This window comes from Calonectris borealis, chromosome 4 (assembly GCF_964195595.1).
Source record: "Calonectris borealis chromosome 4, bCalBor7.hap1.2, whole genome shotgun sequence".
Classification (NCBI taxonomy): domain Eukaryota; kingdom Metazoa; phylum Chordata; class Aves; order Procellariiformes; family Procellariidae; genus Calonectris; species Calonectris borealis.
The window spans coordinates 21130737-21148175 of record NC_134315.1 but is presented as its reverse complement, the minus strand read 5'-3'; positions in this window follow the sequence as shown (position 1 = coordinate 21148175).

Below are 17439 nucleotides of genomic sequence, written 5' to 3'. Positions count from 1 at the left end.
TTCTGATGTATTTTTCTTGTGAGAGGGACGAAGATGTTTTCTCCTAAAGACTGACAGTGGTAGGACATTGGCATGCAGAAATTCCATATCTGGAGCCATTCTAGACCAACAGAAGTGGAAAAGAAAACAACCTTGAAATAAATGGACTTTGGTGCCCAAAACATCATCCAGAAGACCTAATCCTGATCAGAGCTACTTCAGATGGCAACAATCATTTGTGCCAGACTCCCAAACTTACCCCCATCTATGAATTTTTTTACACGTTTGGGAGTAGGGGGAAAGATTGGATGAGCTAATTCTGGCTGAGGATATCCTGGTTCCCTGTTGCAGGCCAACGGGGAATATTTTTGAGTTTAGCTCTTCTGCAAGAACTGTCTGACTTCTTTCCATGAGAAGAGTGAAAGAGGACCAACACTGTTAATCATTTTACAGAAAAGCTGTTGTCCACCTTCATTTCACAACCTCTCCTGCAAACGTTAGTCTCAGAGCCAGCACATGGTAGTGGCAGCAAGAACTCCTTTCCATTAGTTTCTTTAATTCACTGTTTCCCTTACAGACCTGAAAAGAAATGAATCAAAAATAATTGCTCGCTTAAAAAGGAATACTGACTTGTTCATTAAACCTTGTTGGGGCACTGGGTGCAGGCACTTGAATGATCTGGAAAATATGAAAAGAACTTGGCTGGGGAACAAAAACAGAGCTGATACGTGATAATGGCAAAAACAGAAGTAGAAGCTATATAATACAGGCAAATTCCTATTGAATGCCTCTTTGTCTTGCTTTAAAGAAATACAGAGAAGCACTCAAGACGTACAGATAACTAGCCAGTGTTCCTCACTGCAGAGCTCAAGGAAAGAAGGAAATGCTTCAAGAGTTAGTTCCGGGCTATATGGAATATTGCTGGGCTGAAAGCAGTCAGCTGGAGTTCATCCTGATAGTCCCACAAACCATTTTATCACAAAAATGTACAGTAATCAGTAAGAAGCAGCCACAGTATTTTCCCACCACTTTGTGCTTTATAGGCATATGGGGAAGGGGGGAGAGAGACTACAGCGTGGGGTTCACGCTGCGTGTGAATAATAAGCTTGGTCAATGTTTAACAAAATGTATCTTGTGGAAAGGGAAAAAAAAGGAACTATGATTGCATATGAACTTCAGCTTTTCCTCTTGCCTGCTAATTATTTGTTCTGTTTGTAAGGGCAATGTTTCTTGTATATTTGTTCATATACCAAACCAAAGGAATAAAGGTGAGTCAATAAACTGATGGATGTTACGTTCCATAATGTCTTTGCGTCTGTCTCCACTGCTACACTACCAGCTGGGGAGAGACTCTGGAAGCATCAGTCCTGCTTCACAGGCTGATCCCTAGCTCGGTGAAGACAAAACTTCTCTTACTTACAGAAGTATGAAATTAGAAGCAGCAGAGTATTATACCTTCAGAGAAAGTGGTATTGGTTACCTTCAGAGATAAGAGCATTAGCTTAGCCTTCTCCACAAGAGTGCAGTTTTAGCATCTGTTTTTTATTTATGCCAATCTGGGTCTTAAATTGAATCACTGTATTTCAGTGTGATGTTTCATAATGTTTTTGATATACAGCTTTCGTTGTCTCAGTGTAAGGGTACAACTCTATCATCTTAAAGAACAAGATGTGTTGTGCGCCAACGTACTTTGCAGTTTAGATTCAGGAGTACAATCGCTCTTCAGGTTGTACTTGGTTCCCAGGTCAAAGTGCAGACCTGCTTTAATTGGATCCTTTGTACACTGACATTGAAAAAAAATAATTATAGTGGTAGTAAAGTCAAAGGCAAAATGACCCAGAGAGGTTTCTGGTTCAGGCAAGTTTTTACAATGTTGTCCTTCTACTAGTTCACTTCCAGCTGACACGTGATGTATAGATAGTTGTTAATGTGCTATGACCCAGTTATTAGAAAGAAAATCCCAGTCTTGGCCTCAGCAAGATAATTAAGATGAGAAGGAAGAGTTTTTATCCTCTTTTGTAGGTTTAAAAGCCATGGGATCGATGGCATGACAGCAAACACCTCTTCTGGCATTTTAGAGACACATTTACTAACTTTGTGAAATTACAATAGAGATTGAGACATTTGTATTTTCCTCTTACACACGACATCCCTGTGGCCAGGATGGAAGCATTGGTTCAGAGGTTAGCTCGTCAGTTTAAAAAAAAAAAAAAAGTTACAAAATTTTTCTACAAATCTGTCAAACCTGAAGTGCTCCCTCCTGGTCCTGATGGGCTGCGGCGGCACTGCTGTGCGGTTTCCGTCTGGGAGCCCGCGCTCCCAGAGCTCGCAGCTCCCGAACAGACCTCTGCACAAGCAGTCCTGGGGCCAGGGGCTGGGGGGTTTGGGATCCTACTTGAGCCAAGAGCAAGGAAGCCTTGGAAGCTCTGGCTTTAACTTTATTTTGGCCTCCTCTCTGTAGCAGTCAGCTTGCAACCCAGCTCAAGCCAAAATTTGCCTGCCCGCCAGGCGTCCTGCCATGGAGGAGGCTGCAGAGGTTTATTGCTAATTCAGACTGACCTGGGCTGAGGGTCCCAGGGTTTCCAGGCTCCCAGTCCAGCTGGCTTTCTAGGCTGCCCAAGCCCGCCTGGAGTCTCGAAGCCGTGGCAGATGCTGACATGATTCCTGTTGATTTCACTACTGCTTACCCTGACTAGCAGCTGCTTTCTCAAAACTGTTGCTGTGATCTCTGGAGAGCACCCTTCATTTTGGAAATTATGTGTGCTGGTATTTCCAGAATTATTTTTTCACTTTGCCTGCTCAATGGGAAATTTTGCAGGCTTTTTTACCCTCTAATCTGCACATACACAAATTTCAAAATGCCAAAATTTCATCCCTTCAGATATGCTGGGGTTTGGCCACCTCCAGTGTAAATGTTGGTACTTAAATCCCAAGAAAGATTTAATAGATTCAAAGGGAGAGGCTCTCAAAATGTAGCAGATTGCACAGGGTTACCCTAGCAGAGGGAATAGTAGCACTCTGCTGACAAGGTCCAGCTTCTTTATGTTTAAAACTTGAGAAAATTCACCCCATGAAGGGATTGTAGCCAGGTTCTTTGGTTTTCCATATTCTTTATGCTGAACAAGACCTGGAAATTCAGAAAAGCAATTTTTGCTCCCTCTGCACCTCTGGTAAGGTCTCTGCCCAGTTGTAGAACCCTCACTAGCCTTTGTGAAGACAGCAGCTGTAATTTTTAATGCTCTCCTTTGTGGGTTGTTTTGTAAAATATCTCCTTTTAAGGCTGACAAACAAGTGCCTAATTGCTCATGAAAAAAAAGTTAATGTCGATGCATAAGGAAAAGTCCTTCCTAATTCTTAAACTTCCTGTGCTCCTGTGGCTGAACAATATAGAATTGTGTTGAGAAAGAAAGCACGTTCCCAGTGGTACCTGTCTGAGCTTGGGATTACACCGTCATTTAAGGATACACCTAAATGCAGTTTTAGAAGGCTCCAAAGCTGGCATTTGCCTGAACATCTAGTGTTGCCTTAGTTTTAGTACTGGTTTTAGCTACCTTCTGCAGTTAACAATGTATATTTTTAGATGACGGTGGGGTGCTATGGTTTCCAAACCAGGAAGCCCCTGCAGCCATTGTGCTGGGTCAGATAGTAGCAAAAAGAGAGCAAAGCATCACTTGGTAACTACCATATCTCTCTGCAGGGCTTCTGGAAAAAAAATTAAAAATAGCTTCCTGCTTTAGCAGGAAACTTCCTGTTATTTATGTAGTCCTGTCACCTAATGCAGGGTGTCAAGTTTTTAACTGAAATTTGATGTATCAAGTATTATACCTTCATGAAGCTGAAGCAATTCTCATTTCCGTTGCTTCATTCTCATGTGCACTACTAGGAGTGGCACGAACAGAAAAGGTGGCAAAAGTGGCATGAACAAAATGAGGACGTTTTGGGATGACTGTTCTCTGCTAGAAGTTCTCATCCAAAGGAATTTTGTGAAGGGGGAAGAGAGTCTCTCACGTAATGCACCTTCAACATGCTGCATGTGCTTTCAGCTCTCTACTTTGCCTCTAACCAAGCCTTCAGGAATAAGGCCTTTAACCTTGCAGATATTTAAAGCTTCAAGGCTGTAAACAAGACATGGTAGAATATTACTTCTTTCGCGTGTTAAGGTAGAAGAGAACAGTGTGGTATGGCTGGAATGGTATTTGGCACTGTGAGATGATGGGGCTAAAAATTAGGAGACCCTGTTATTTTTTCTGCCTCTTTAATATTTTAATTTTCTTGGCAAGTGTGTCTTCATTACGCATTACACCTCCCATCCCTGTGTCATCAGTAGAATGAAGGCAATTACAGGGTGTTTGGAGTAGCAGGACAGAAAGTACAGTGTGGATCCTCCTACTGCAAAGCAATTCCATTGCCACAGACTGCATCTGAATTTACAAAGGTGCAAGCGTGGAAATGGGCAATCTGGCTCCATGGGCAAAGTACTGTTTTACTGGTGCGGATCCAAGGAATCCAGAACCCCGAGAAACAGCAACCAGCAGGTGTCTGTGCTGTGGCTTTTCTTTAGGGAATGAAGGTACGAACCCAAACTAAGGTATTTTTCTTGGTCTGTACTACCACTATACGAGGTTTGCTCGTCAGGAACAGCTGTGTACAGGTTCCTGTCGTTTTAAGTGATAAACGAGAAGAAGAGTATCAAAAAGCCCTGCACAAGCGTGTGTTTCCTGCAAAACTCTGCATGTCCTCCCTTCCCTCTCCCTTGGCAGCAACAGATGGAACAAATCTTTCCAACTTACAAAGGTGCAGTGGGCTTTTATACAGACCGTTCTCATTGCCTTTCCCCAACTGTTCTGGCTTTTGAGGTAAGACTGGTTTAATTTCTCAGCTCTGCTAGGATTTGGCCTGCGTGTTTTGTTTTCCTTTTCCTGTGTTATTGCAGATTTGTGCCCTTCTTGCTTGCTTATTGATTGGCAGCCAGATAATGACACTCAAGAACTGATTTTTTGTGACTTTTTTTTTTTAGGAATATTTTTTTTCCATGGTAGAAAAACCAAAGGCAGTGAAATTGAGTTTAAAAGTTTAGCATTCACAAGCATTGGTTTTACTCAGAATAACTTTCAATTTTCTCACTTTAAAGTACAAACAACCAGAACTGTTATAACAATAATGGTTTCATAACAAGTCCCAGATTTGTTCATTGTTGTCCAGCCTGCTTTTAATTGTCTGAGTGTTATAAAAGTAAATTCAAAAGTTTTGAATTAGCAGCATTTAAAAATCTGTGCAAATCTGGAACTAATAAGGCTTGTACTGAATATTAGTTCTAGAAAGGAAGGCCATTTCAAAATGTATTCATTTGTGGCCATTGCAGCCTTAAGTTTTGGCCTGAGTTGACTTTGTACAGAACTGAGGGACGTTATGTATGATGTTAAGAGAGAAGCCAAGCCCAGAACTCAAGAGGATGGACAATGCTAGATGTGATCAGGGAAACAGAGACGCCTGACAATGTAAGAGCGGTGAAGAAATTGCAACCATATTGCTGTAAAACAACACATAAACAAAGGCACCAAACAGATGGGGCAGATGCACTTTCGAGAATTGTGTGTGAAGGAAAGTATCGCTAATTCGGATTGCAGAAGAGATGGAAAAAACCCCAAGTGAATTTGTGCAGCCACCTGCCATTAGCTAACCTAAAGTCAAGTGAAAGTTATAGTGTGGCTAGACAGACAGAAAGGAAGATTACTGAAAGTATTAAAATGAAACAGCTGAGCTTTCCTGCTACAACTACAGATATAAGGCATAAAGTGAAAGAATAATCAGGGAGAATTTGAACCTAGTAATCATTAGATCAATAAAAAAGAATTCATTCAGGACAACTGGGAACTTAAGAATGTAAAAGCAAGCACAAAAGTGATGTTTTGGCCAGGAACGTCTGGACAGGGAAAATAATTTTTTTTTTCTAATGTCAGCAGAAAACTTTGTCTAAATGTCAGCAGCAAGAAGAAAATGTGAAATCGTCAGCAAAAAGAAACATTTATAATTCCTGAACTTCCATGTCACCTATGGCAACTTCTGGGAACAAGCTTTTCTGCAGGGAATATTATGAATATTTACTGGCAATAGATTTCAAATATTTTTAAACATCTCCCTGAAAACAAAATACGTCATTCACTGGATGTCCACTCCAGAATGGCCTTCTGTATCTGAGAGGAGAAAAAAGTGAACAGTACACCTACTTTTAAGTGAGATCCAGGAAGATTTTCAAAAGAGCAAAGGCTGAGGAGGGTAGGGTTTTCTGGTTTTGCTGTACAGACACAGTTGATCCTAAAACACTGAGCAAACGAACCCAATGTAGCTGTATAAATCATTGTTCATCACAGTGAAGTCGTTATGTAGGAGCCCTTTAAAAAACCCTGGATCAAGTAAGAACAGGTAGAGAATAATAGTTTATTAGCAGATAAATGTGGGAAGTGTAGCCACGCTCTGGTATGTACCCAGTCCACCACTGCTTCCCAGGTCCCACAGGTCCAACTGGCTCATAGCACCTCACAACCGTAAGGGCTGAAATATGACAGCAGTGTCTCCTCATCACTTTCAACCGTGTGAAACTTTCAGACGAGGCCACCGCAGTGCAAACCACTCAATCTGCAAGGCAGCACATGTAACCGCAACAGAAGACTGGATTGCCCCCTATCAACCAGGCTGGCCATCAGAGCCCTCTCCTGCTATGAAATGCCCCTTCTGACCTGTTCAGAGTAGGAGCTTGTCCTCCCGTCTGTCCCTTCCCCACCAAATACTTGGTGGTGGTGTATCCAAGGTGCTGCTGAGAGCTTTTCATGGTACTACACCCTACTCCTCGTTTTGTGGGATGGGTCAGAGTTCTGGGCGGAGGTTGGTAGAAAATGCCTACGTTGTCAGACGGAGGGAGGGCTTGGCTCTGCCGGTGGGGTAGAGGAAGAGGTCCTTATCTTTGCTTGCCATAAAACCAGAAGAAGTTACACCTAATAAAGAAAAGATGATTGACCTGCAGGTAAAGACTAAGGATAAGTAGGTATTTCTCTGCCTAATAACATCCAAGTGGGATGCTCATTTTGAAGCTACACTTAAAAGTTAGTTTGACGGAGTTTAATAACCCAGCACGTAGGGACAAGGGGGGGTTCTTTGAGAAAATGCTTTGGGTCTTGGGTTTGTTTTTTTTGGTAAATTGTGGCACTAGCTGCATGAAATGTATGTCCTACCACTGAGTCTATGCCAGGACTATGAAGCCCAAAAGTTAAAGCGTGGCATAGCTTAAGACCACAATAATGCACAATTTCTGGAAGAACTAGACCTATCCTCTATGAGTGTTCATCAGTAAACAGCACAGCACATTTTTTCTGCTTAGAAGAAGACCCAAAGGATTCTCAGAATACCTAAATAGGCAATACCTTTTTTGTATTTTTGTACCAAATTCCCACTCTGTAATATGCTAGGTTATTCCTTTTACAGCCTGATTACCAGACACCAGACTATATCACCCACCACTTTTTATTTTTTAGGGAGAATACTTCAAAAAAGCTACGTGAAACTAATGCAATTTGCGTTCATTTTGTCATAATCAGGGGCATTCCTGTTTACAAAAACATACCTCTGAGTTTTAAGAAGACAGTAAGAAAATGGCACAGTGCCCTGTCACATCCAGGATTACCATGTAACACACTCAGTAAGGGGGAATTTAAGCCACTGCTGTCTGTTGTGTCACAAGATAGAAACTTTAAGTCCCATGCATGCAGAGGCACAAAAAGGAACTGCTACGATCCTTTAGACTGTCTTGGGCCACTGAAATGGTAAAAGTGAGGAGAAGGCAGCATTATCTCCACTCAGCGCAATGAATAACCAGAATTTTTAGCAAATAGGCACGTAGGGGTTTTTTTTTTAGGAGCGAGTTAACACTGGAAATTATAATCGGTTCCAACCACTTCACCCTCAAGCTAGGAAAGCAAAAATCCTAAATCTAAGGAAAAAGCAAAGCAGGAGCCTCAGAGTACCATATAAGCCTGTTAAAAATCAGATGTCTATGCTATGGTTCCAGGAATTTAAAGGCTATAAAAATAAACCCAATTTTACAATTCAATATCTAAGCAAGAGGCTTCATCATTACCTAAATGGCCTGCCAAAGCTAGGTAGCGGTACACACTAATGTTTCAAGAACACCTTGATACTGCTATTTAGAACACAGATTATTACTCAAAACTTTCAAAAGTGCAGCTCCCACTTATTGAGGTTTCTGAAGATTAGTTGAAAACTTGGCTTCTTGCCATGTGGCCTACCTGTCTACATGTTATCTAAAGCTCCTATAGGGTGTCTCACAAAATGAAGCCCATATTCTGGAATATAATCCTTGACTGGAATTGTGCAAATATCTTGCTAAGAGAGATAAACACTTGCTCTTCTGGGTTTGTGTAGTTCTGGACATATTATTACCATGGAAAATTCAGGAATATTTGACTGGTTCTGTTAAAGAAACATCTTAAAGAAAAGGTTAAATAAATCTCATGCCTATGCAATGATTCAATGGATTTACGATTATAAAACCCAACCTCATGGAATTTTGAACCCAACACAATTTTTATTTTGCTGGATTGGAAGAGCAGACATTTTATCAACACACAGGAGATCCTGCCGATTTCATTTAATCTTACTGCATAGTTCTCTTTTCTTAGCCTCAAACTAAATTTCAGTGATCCAGAAAAATCTGAAGTGCCATTTTTTGATACAAGATTTGTAAAGCACCTTTTTGTGTACATATATCACACGCACATGCACGTGTGCACGCACCGACGTTCCTTTGCTGTCATTTCACCATTAGGTTCTATATAAAAACTGTGGAGGTTCTTTGGATAATTTCTGATGGCTCAGAATACCCACTGAGGCTGAGAGCAAGCCAGAGTTTCTGAAAACCTAAATCCTCTCATTTTAATAGTTTTGAAAATCCTTGGCGTTTAGCTTTGAACTTTAACCAAGAAAAGTTATATCTTATAAACAATGCCATTTGTTGATTGGATGAAGGACTAGATCAATATTGATTTTGGCAACTTGTTTTGGCTGGGTTTGCCTGAAGAAATATGCTGGTTGTGGTGTTAAAAAGTTATGTCAGTTCCTCAACATGTGCCTCTTTTTCTTGGAGCATTGCCTGAAAATTAGTTTCCAAAGTTACTTCCAGAAGTTAACCTAGAGGCTGGCCTCCTCAGCAAAGGAAGCTGCATAAAAAATACTGGAATATAATCTATTATTGTGAGCTAACAACAGCCTTCTGCTGAGCTATCACCATGTATGAAATAAAACCATTGAAGAAGAAAGATTAAAGACATATAAAACAATGGATTTTTGTTTCACAGAAGTGCTAGAGCATGGGACCGAATTCTTATTTCCATTGAGTCTGATTTACACTGCTCTTGCAATTTAAAAGGAGCTATAAATTAAGTAAGTAGAATGATAGCAAGAAGATTTTAGGCACTATGGGAATTACCTAGTTGACACACAGCAAAATAGGAGCCATATGATTTCCATGAATCAGTTCCTGATTCAAGACCAGTGCGATGAATGAACAAAAATATATCTTTTAGAGAAAATGTGCTACTTTCCATTGAGACAGAATCTACTGCAAACTGATAAATTGCTACAAATAGCATCACAATTAAAATTTCCATCTCGTTTTGATTTGAATTTTTCTTGTTTCGGCTTCCAACTGTTTGAGCCTCTGATGCGACTGCCACAGGAAAGAGACACTTTGAATGTGACTATCCATCTACCTGTACATCTATCTATCTACCTACTTATCTCCCATTTCCTGTATATGCTGTTAGTTCACATATCTTTCTCCTCTCGTGGTGCTCAGCCCTCTGATGTATTTCCAAAAAGCAATCATATCGCATCCCAGCCTTTCTTTTGCTATGGTAAACAAGACAAGCTCCTTCATGCCTGCTCTACAAGAGCAATTTTCCCCATTTCGTCCAGGTGCCTGCTCTACCCATGCGCAAGTTTGAATTCTCAAACATGAGTGAACAGAGTTTCCAGATAACATCTTACCAATAGTCTTGGCAAATAGCATTAATATTTTCCCATTTTTAAAAAGAACTTCCCTCACCTGATTCATCCTGAGATTACTTGTCCCTTTTTGCGTTCAGGTCACTTTGTTCCCCTGACTGCATCCCGCGGCTGACAAGCCTTTTCGTTTTTTTTTTAATTGTGCCCTGATGAGGAATGCCACTTTACAACATAAATTCGTGTTCTTTTACCCAGAGGGTGGAATACACCTCCTCTGTCTTTAGGCACTTTCAGAAAGTGATTTAGTGAGAGAGGAGCCCAAGACAGGTGGGATAAATGAGCAGCAAAAAGCTCCCATTTCTATATGTTGAATAGAGATGCCTTTTGAGAACTGCTATGGTGGAAAGTATCTCGTCAATAGATTATGTGAAAACAGTATCGTATTCCCTGTCCCCTAGAAAAGAACAAAACCACTTACTGAACATTTTTGGATTTTCTGCATTGTTTCTAATTTTCCTCTAATAATGGCTAAATACACTGTTTGTGGGCCTCTCTGGTCATTACTTTTGGCCCTTAATTTTATATATAGATATACAAAATTTGTAATTACATATCTATGATGTATGGGAATTGTCCCTTCCCCCATCCTATCCAGAACCAAGGATATTTTCTTAATTTTTAACATCCAAACCAATTATTTCTTAAGGCCACACAAAGGAGATAAAACAGCTCCTACTACCAAGGATATACAAAGTAACATATACTTTTTGATGATATATATAGAAAATTTTTCCAATGGACTGTCCTTTATTAAATGGCTTCACTTTCACTTCAGGATCAAGTTTATTTTTTAGAAAAAAAAATGTGCTGTTTCAAGTTTTTTACTATTGTAAATTATTGCTGATGAAAATGGATTATGAATCACATTATAAAAATTAAGTTGTTAAAGATGTTAATCCATTATAATTTAAGGGTCTTGCTCTTATAGTAAACTGCTGCACTTATAATAATCTATGAAGTGACATATTCATTCCATAGATTTTATCTTGATGAGACAATATCTATCATGATGATACAATAGTTCTGTGTGACTATTTTATTAATAAGCTAGGTTTGCATCAAACTAAAACTGAGGAATTTATGCACTCTATGTGTACCTGCCTTTATAATTTTCATTAAGCAACTTTTTCCTTAAAGAATTCAAAAGTAATTTACAAACATACAAACATTCCAGCTGCACATCAGAATTATTTTATTCAATAAAAGAACGCAGTGAGGTATGAAGTGGTATGATGGTGTCAGTTTAGGCAAGAGGTGGATTTCAGGTGGAATTTAATTATGGGTTGGAATTTGACCAGTTAAAAGTTACTCTTCCAAAAACCGATGGAGAAAATTTAATGACAATAAATATCCTGCACTTGGTTTTGCTTAGTCTTCCCTTGATATGGAGAATATAATTTTGGAAGCCTGCTTTACCCTACATTAGGACAACCAGAGTGAAGAGATGCATCAGTAGAGCTGCTGTTATAGAGTTCCTTTAAAGATTTTGTGATTACTTTTTCCATTCTCTAAAAGTTCTTGCATTATTCCAGAAAACCTTTCCAGTGTACACTCAGTTAAATGTAAGTTTTTCATCACCAAATCTAATCATTTCAAGAAAAGGAGGGAAAATGTTCAAAAGTAAGTGGCCCTCTTTCTTTACTGTACAAGAAAATTTTCAGCCAGTTTTGTAAGCCCAGCACTTCCTGCAGCCATTGGGATCTGCTGCCTGAGTTGTGATCAATGCCAGTTTTGATGGCAGGACCTGTTATCAGTTTGAAGTGCTATGTGATAGAAGATTCTTTAACATTTTATTCTAAGTTTGGCTAGATATCTGAAATGCTCTAACGCACTTTTACCTGAAATGCTGATTCTGAATTATCATGAGAGCAGAAATAATTTCCTTATTGCTCTAGAATTTGTCAGACATCTGGGGGGGCAAGCTGTATCATGGGATTTCCGTGTCTCTGCCTCTGACCCTACTTTGCCAAATTCAATGATAGGAACACCCAAAAATGAAGAAAAAAAAAAAAGTTCTTTCCCCAAGGGCTAAAATGAGATTTATTTCCCTTTTGCCCCTGTTTGTTCAATCCTAATACACATTAAAAAGACTGCTTTACCAGGCACAGTCCATGATACTAAAATCAATCCAGGCTTCTTGAGAATCTCTCAGCAATTCAGAGGTGACCCGTCAGCTATATAGCCATTATCTTGCCTGGCTTCTTCTCTAATGCACAATGCATTTGATGCAATAGCACGTCCTTGCCACCGAGGCCGAACCAGGGCCATGACCACAGCTTGTCTTGCTGGAGGCAGCACCTGCACTGGATTCAGAAGAAGGAACAGTTCCCTCCACGACCACCTTAGTTGGACCAAAGTGGAGCTGTTGGGAAGGACTTTCCTTTCGGTTGGGCTTTTAGGGGAGGCCTCAGATCGCATCTACTAGGTCTTGTACTTTGTTTATTGGATCGGAAAGCCCTTTATCATCAAATTGTTTCTTCCTCAATGAGCATGACTTCCAGACTCTCCCCTAACTTTATCACCTATCTAATACATAGCTTGAGCTCCTATGAGTCTTTGTACGTCCTCCAGTTCTTTTACCATTGCTGTGGATCCACTTTGAGTTCTCTCCAATTTTTTGAGATCGTTCTTGAATGGCAAAAACAAGAACTGCACTATTCTAGAGCTACTGAAGCAATGCCAAGTACAGAAACTTTTAGGCAGCTCACTTGTCTTCTCAGGTTGATGTTTTAAATACTGAATTCCACCACTTAGCTCCACCTTCCTGCTAAGAGGCAGAGAATAATCAATGAGGTTATCAATCGTCTCTGAGATTCTCATCAAAGGCCCACAAATATGAGACATATGTTCCCCAGCCGTGCAAAAGGCATGTCGACCCGCACATCCACAGGCCAGGTCGCAGTTCAGTGAGATTCAGATGCTCGCTGTCTCCCCACCGGCTCCTGGGAGGGACTCGTGGGCAGGCAGGAGCCAACACACAGCTCAGCCATGTACTTGAAGTGGACAACTACAGCCTTGAGGTGCTTCACAGCACGTACCCGCTCTACGATTTAAACATATCCAGAGAGTCATTCAGACTCGTTTAGAGGCCCAAAACTGTAGCCATATGGCTCACAGAGAGAAAATAGCCTAAAAACACAGTCTTTTCATCTTCCAATATGAGATCTCTCAAAACTAGGCATGAAGGGCAGGCAAAATGTAACTGACTTCAATAAGAATGACATAGTTATGCTTCTTTATAGCACCAGGCACAGATCATTTAATTAACAATTCTTACATCAAGACCTCTTTTCTGGAAAATATATTGCTAAAAGAACCAACATGAAGTGGGACAGAGGCAGAGTAACAGTGCAGAAAGGTTTAAGAGTATGTTTAAATAGCACAATAAGCACTTGCAAGACTTTCATTGGGTCTGGTTTACAGTATCAGCATATGATGTTCTTGCAGTGTTTTGACCTCTTGAGCCATAGGATTGACCGTCTCCTACTTCATCCCCATCCCTCTGTATCCCTCTGGCTTCTGGGCTGGGCTATGTTATTTTTAGCTTGAAGTGGAAAAAGGAAGTTATTCAGATCTTTCATCTGAAATTCACTAACTCTACATAAAAGAGTAGACTTCCTGGTTCATATATGGAGCAGGTCATATTCCTCTTTCGCTATGACTGTCAGATCTGTGATATAATCTCCACAAACCCACTGCAGAGAAATTCAGACAGATTTTAGAGAAGTCGTTTACTTTTGCTAAATATAAAAGGGCAGGGACTGGCTTTTAAAGACTGAAATTTTGCTTTAAAAGTGATCTTAGTAAGAGAAGGAAAATGAGTCAGTAACATGTGCAACATATATTATGTGTGAGACATCTTACCCATGCAAGGGGAGAGGGGATACAGAGAGGAGTTTTGCCTGCACTTTTAACAGCCTCAGAAAGCTGCTTTCTCCTTACCTTGCAGGACAGCATATTTCTTTGTTCATATACAAAACCAGCCGTTGTGTGTATCCAGTCTTCTAACTGAGCAGGCTGCTCAACGACATCCTTCTGTCTAGTATGACTACTTTGAGTGGCATTGCCAGTGTGATCTACCAATGGAAGCATATTAAGTGGTCAAGGGAGAATCATCTGTGTTTCAGGATAGGTCTTAACGCAGGGTGCCTCCCATGCGCATCCTGCTGCGCTAGCAGCAGAAGAAGGAAGTGGCTGGAAAGCTTCTGACCCCGCCAGCTTTCCGCTGCATTCGAGGCCTTCTGTAACTCACAGAGCCCCAGCATCAGCCCTGTGATAACTCTGTCTCTCCCCTTTCTCACCATCCCTCTGGACTGTTGTGCTCTCCAAACATGGATGTGACTCATAGGAGGGAAATGGGACAAAAGCAGGACTGTGGATAAAATTATGAAATCACAGGGCCAGTTGGCACCAATCAGGTTCAAAATTCACAAAGTTCTCAGAAAGAGAGATCTGAGATACTAGACAGGTCTACTACCCTTTACAGGAAACACCCACACGCTTTTCTGTCTTCTAACATTTTCCCCTTTACATGTGTGCAAGGCAAGAGGAGGCTATTACTGCTTTCATTTTACACCCAAAGAACTGAGACCCAGTGATTAAAACTAAGCAGCCCGGTGCAGGGACACATAAATCTACTCAACTTAATCATGCAGCAGCAAAGCAGGTACTGGGAAAACAACAGTCATGCTTGCTTGGCTAGTTAGCCCTGCTGGAAAGCAACCTGTGCCTTGCCAATGAGATTATCCTGCTCCCAGAAACCAGGATTGCTCATTCAGGGGCTATCTTTTAGTATCTGAAACTTGGCTTTAGAAATTATCTTGGTATGAAAAGGCTCAGTTGGCTTGGTCATCCCTGCACGGAAAGGTACCCAAAGGAACGGAATGGATCATCCTAAAAGTCCTGAAGACTTTCAGAGGAAGTCGGGGCAGAGCAAGCAGTTGTACCCGCATCCGTTTGCCAAACTAACCCCCAAACATGTGCTGTTCTGTCAATGGCTCTGGAGACTCTCACTCACATGAAAAAGCTTTGACTTGGGCTCCTGGGTATGTCAATGGTTCCACTGAAATTATACTGCTGTTTTCATAAGCTATTTATTTCCTGTGAATACCTTGGAAAAATTCTTAGAAGAGACTTAAATGAAGACAGTATTGTAACTTGGCAAGTTCACTTCAAAATTCATTAGTGCTCATTTTCTGTTTCCTTTGCGGAGCTCTGGTGCCTGTCGTCAATAGTCAAGGGGAGAGATGGGGGCTGTTTTGTTTTATTCCGGTTCTACAGAGGAAAATCCTATTGGCTTCAGTGTTTGGCCCTAAAAAATTATTGAATTTCCCCTAGGAAGCTGCAACTTTAAAATATTCTGTGCTGATGCATTTTTAAGTCTGCCCAGATGTAAAATGTTTACATGAATTAACTTCACTTTTTAAGTACCTGAAACAGAAAGATTTCCTAATTAAAGAAGATATATTCTGTATTAGTCTTTCCTATCTATTGTGATTCAATCCATATGATCAATCTATATTCCTTATGTCATGGACTGTAGAGATCATTCAACCGTGGTGATTTAACATAGTGCCATGCTGTGTTTGTACAGAAACACTGCACAAGGGAGATTCCAAAGGGATTTTAGCAACCCCCGTCTAACACAGGAATTTTGAATAATATTACTTGGCCATGGGCAAAAGAATTTCCTTTTGGCAGTTTTTCTCTCCAAAGAAAACACAAAAAGTGGAAGTTAGATAGTACTGTTATTAGAGCTTTGTTGCAATGAGAGAAAAAGTGGTGTTCACAACAGCATGGATACAGCAGCAGCTGAGAGACAGCTCCTCTGCTGGACCTTCATTTGCTCAGCCTCTTTCCTGGATTCAGGACTTCATGGAGCTGATCCGTCTCTTGGACCATGCCTGCACATCCCGCTTCCTTTTCTTAGAATCCTCTATTTCATTAGGAGTTTTGGAGGCAGAGAGCAAGCAATGAGATCAATGTTGAGATTTTTCTATTTTAAGTGTTAGTTACTAAGGAGATGCTTGGAAATATTAAGGTTTGCTCTGTGTGAAGTTCTAATGGAAACAAAAAGATGAAGACCTAACAATCCTGTCAAAAAACCCGCAAGCGAAAAAAGCCACCCATACTTCCCCTTGGCTGCAACCTGAATGGTGTAGGAAGCACGAGAACATAGCAGGTCTGTTTCATGCACTCACTAGAGCCAGGGAAAAATGTTAATATTTTCATAGAAAACATTTCAAAATAATCTCCCTTCTGCAACAGTTTTTGAGTTCTCAGTATTTTCTGGTTTGTGTTTTTTTCCCTTACTTTCCATCCATTTCACCTTTACTGGTAAAAGAAAAGAAAGCAGAAAGGTGGTAAGTGATCTAGCTAGTTAGATACATAGAATCATAGAATCATTAAGGTTGGAAAAGACCTCTAAGATCATCGTGTCCAACCGTCAACCCAACACCACCATGCCCACTACACCATGTCCCTAAGCGCCTCATCTACACGTCCTTTAAATACTTCCAGGGGTGGTGACTCAACCACTTCCCTGGGCAGCCTGGGAAGGTAGGTGTCTTGCAGTGACATAGGTAGGTATCTTGCAGTGACAGGGCAGTAAATATGCCTTGAGGTAATCAGGCCTGTTGAACTGAAATTTAGTTTTCAAAGATTTCCTCCCATACGCTCAGTATGCGTCAGACTTGTGCTTCAGTTCCAATCAGCGGCACGCCATGCTGAAGGCATTTACACAGTCGTGCACGAGGTAGCTAATGGCACAGTGTGACACTATTTGCTGTCCACACGAGAGAATATGTATTCCTGCTCCATTGAGAACACAAGACAGAATTGACTCTAAACAGTCCATTTATTCTTTTGACTGCCATTTATCACCTGTATATATTGACTTGTAACTTAGTTTTGTTTCCATTTACGTCTCCTTTATGCTGTGCATGGACAAAGCAGCAGTAGATCCTTGAACAGTTCCCACTTTTCATTAGCAGTTCTCATGTTAAGTTTCTGTTCCTAATTAACTATGCCTAGAACTGCTTTAGGCTTTAGAGAACTGGCTCGCTCTTTTCCTTTAATCGTTTCATGTCATATTCTGATTACATAAGGTAAAAAAATCATAGAGCACTCCTCTTCCTCTGTTAGTCTGAGCTCCTATTTTAAGTCATCCCTCCGGGGTGCAAGGCTTTCTGTATTTAAAAGTCAGTTCTTATTTTTAGAGTCTCTTTTCAAGTTCGGCATTAGATACCTGGCAAATCCAAATTGAAGTCACACAAGATTTTTTTTCCTTCTTCTTAATATTACCAAATAGATGTGCCAGGCAGTTGCATAAAATGACCAGGCAGTCTGGGTCCTCTTTCAGAATTTCACAGATATGACCCGTGT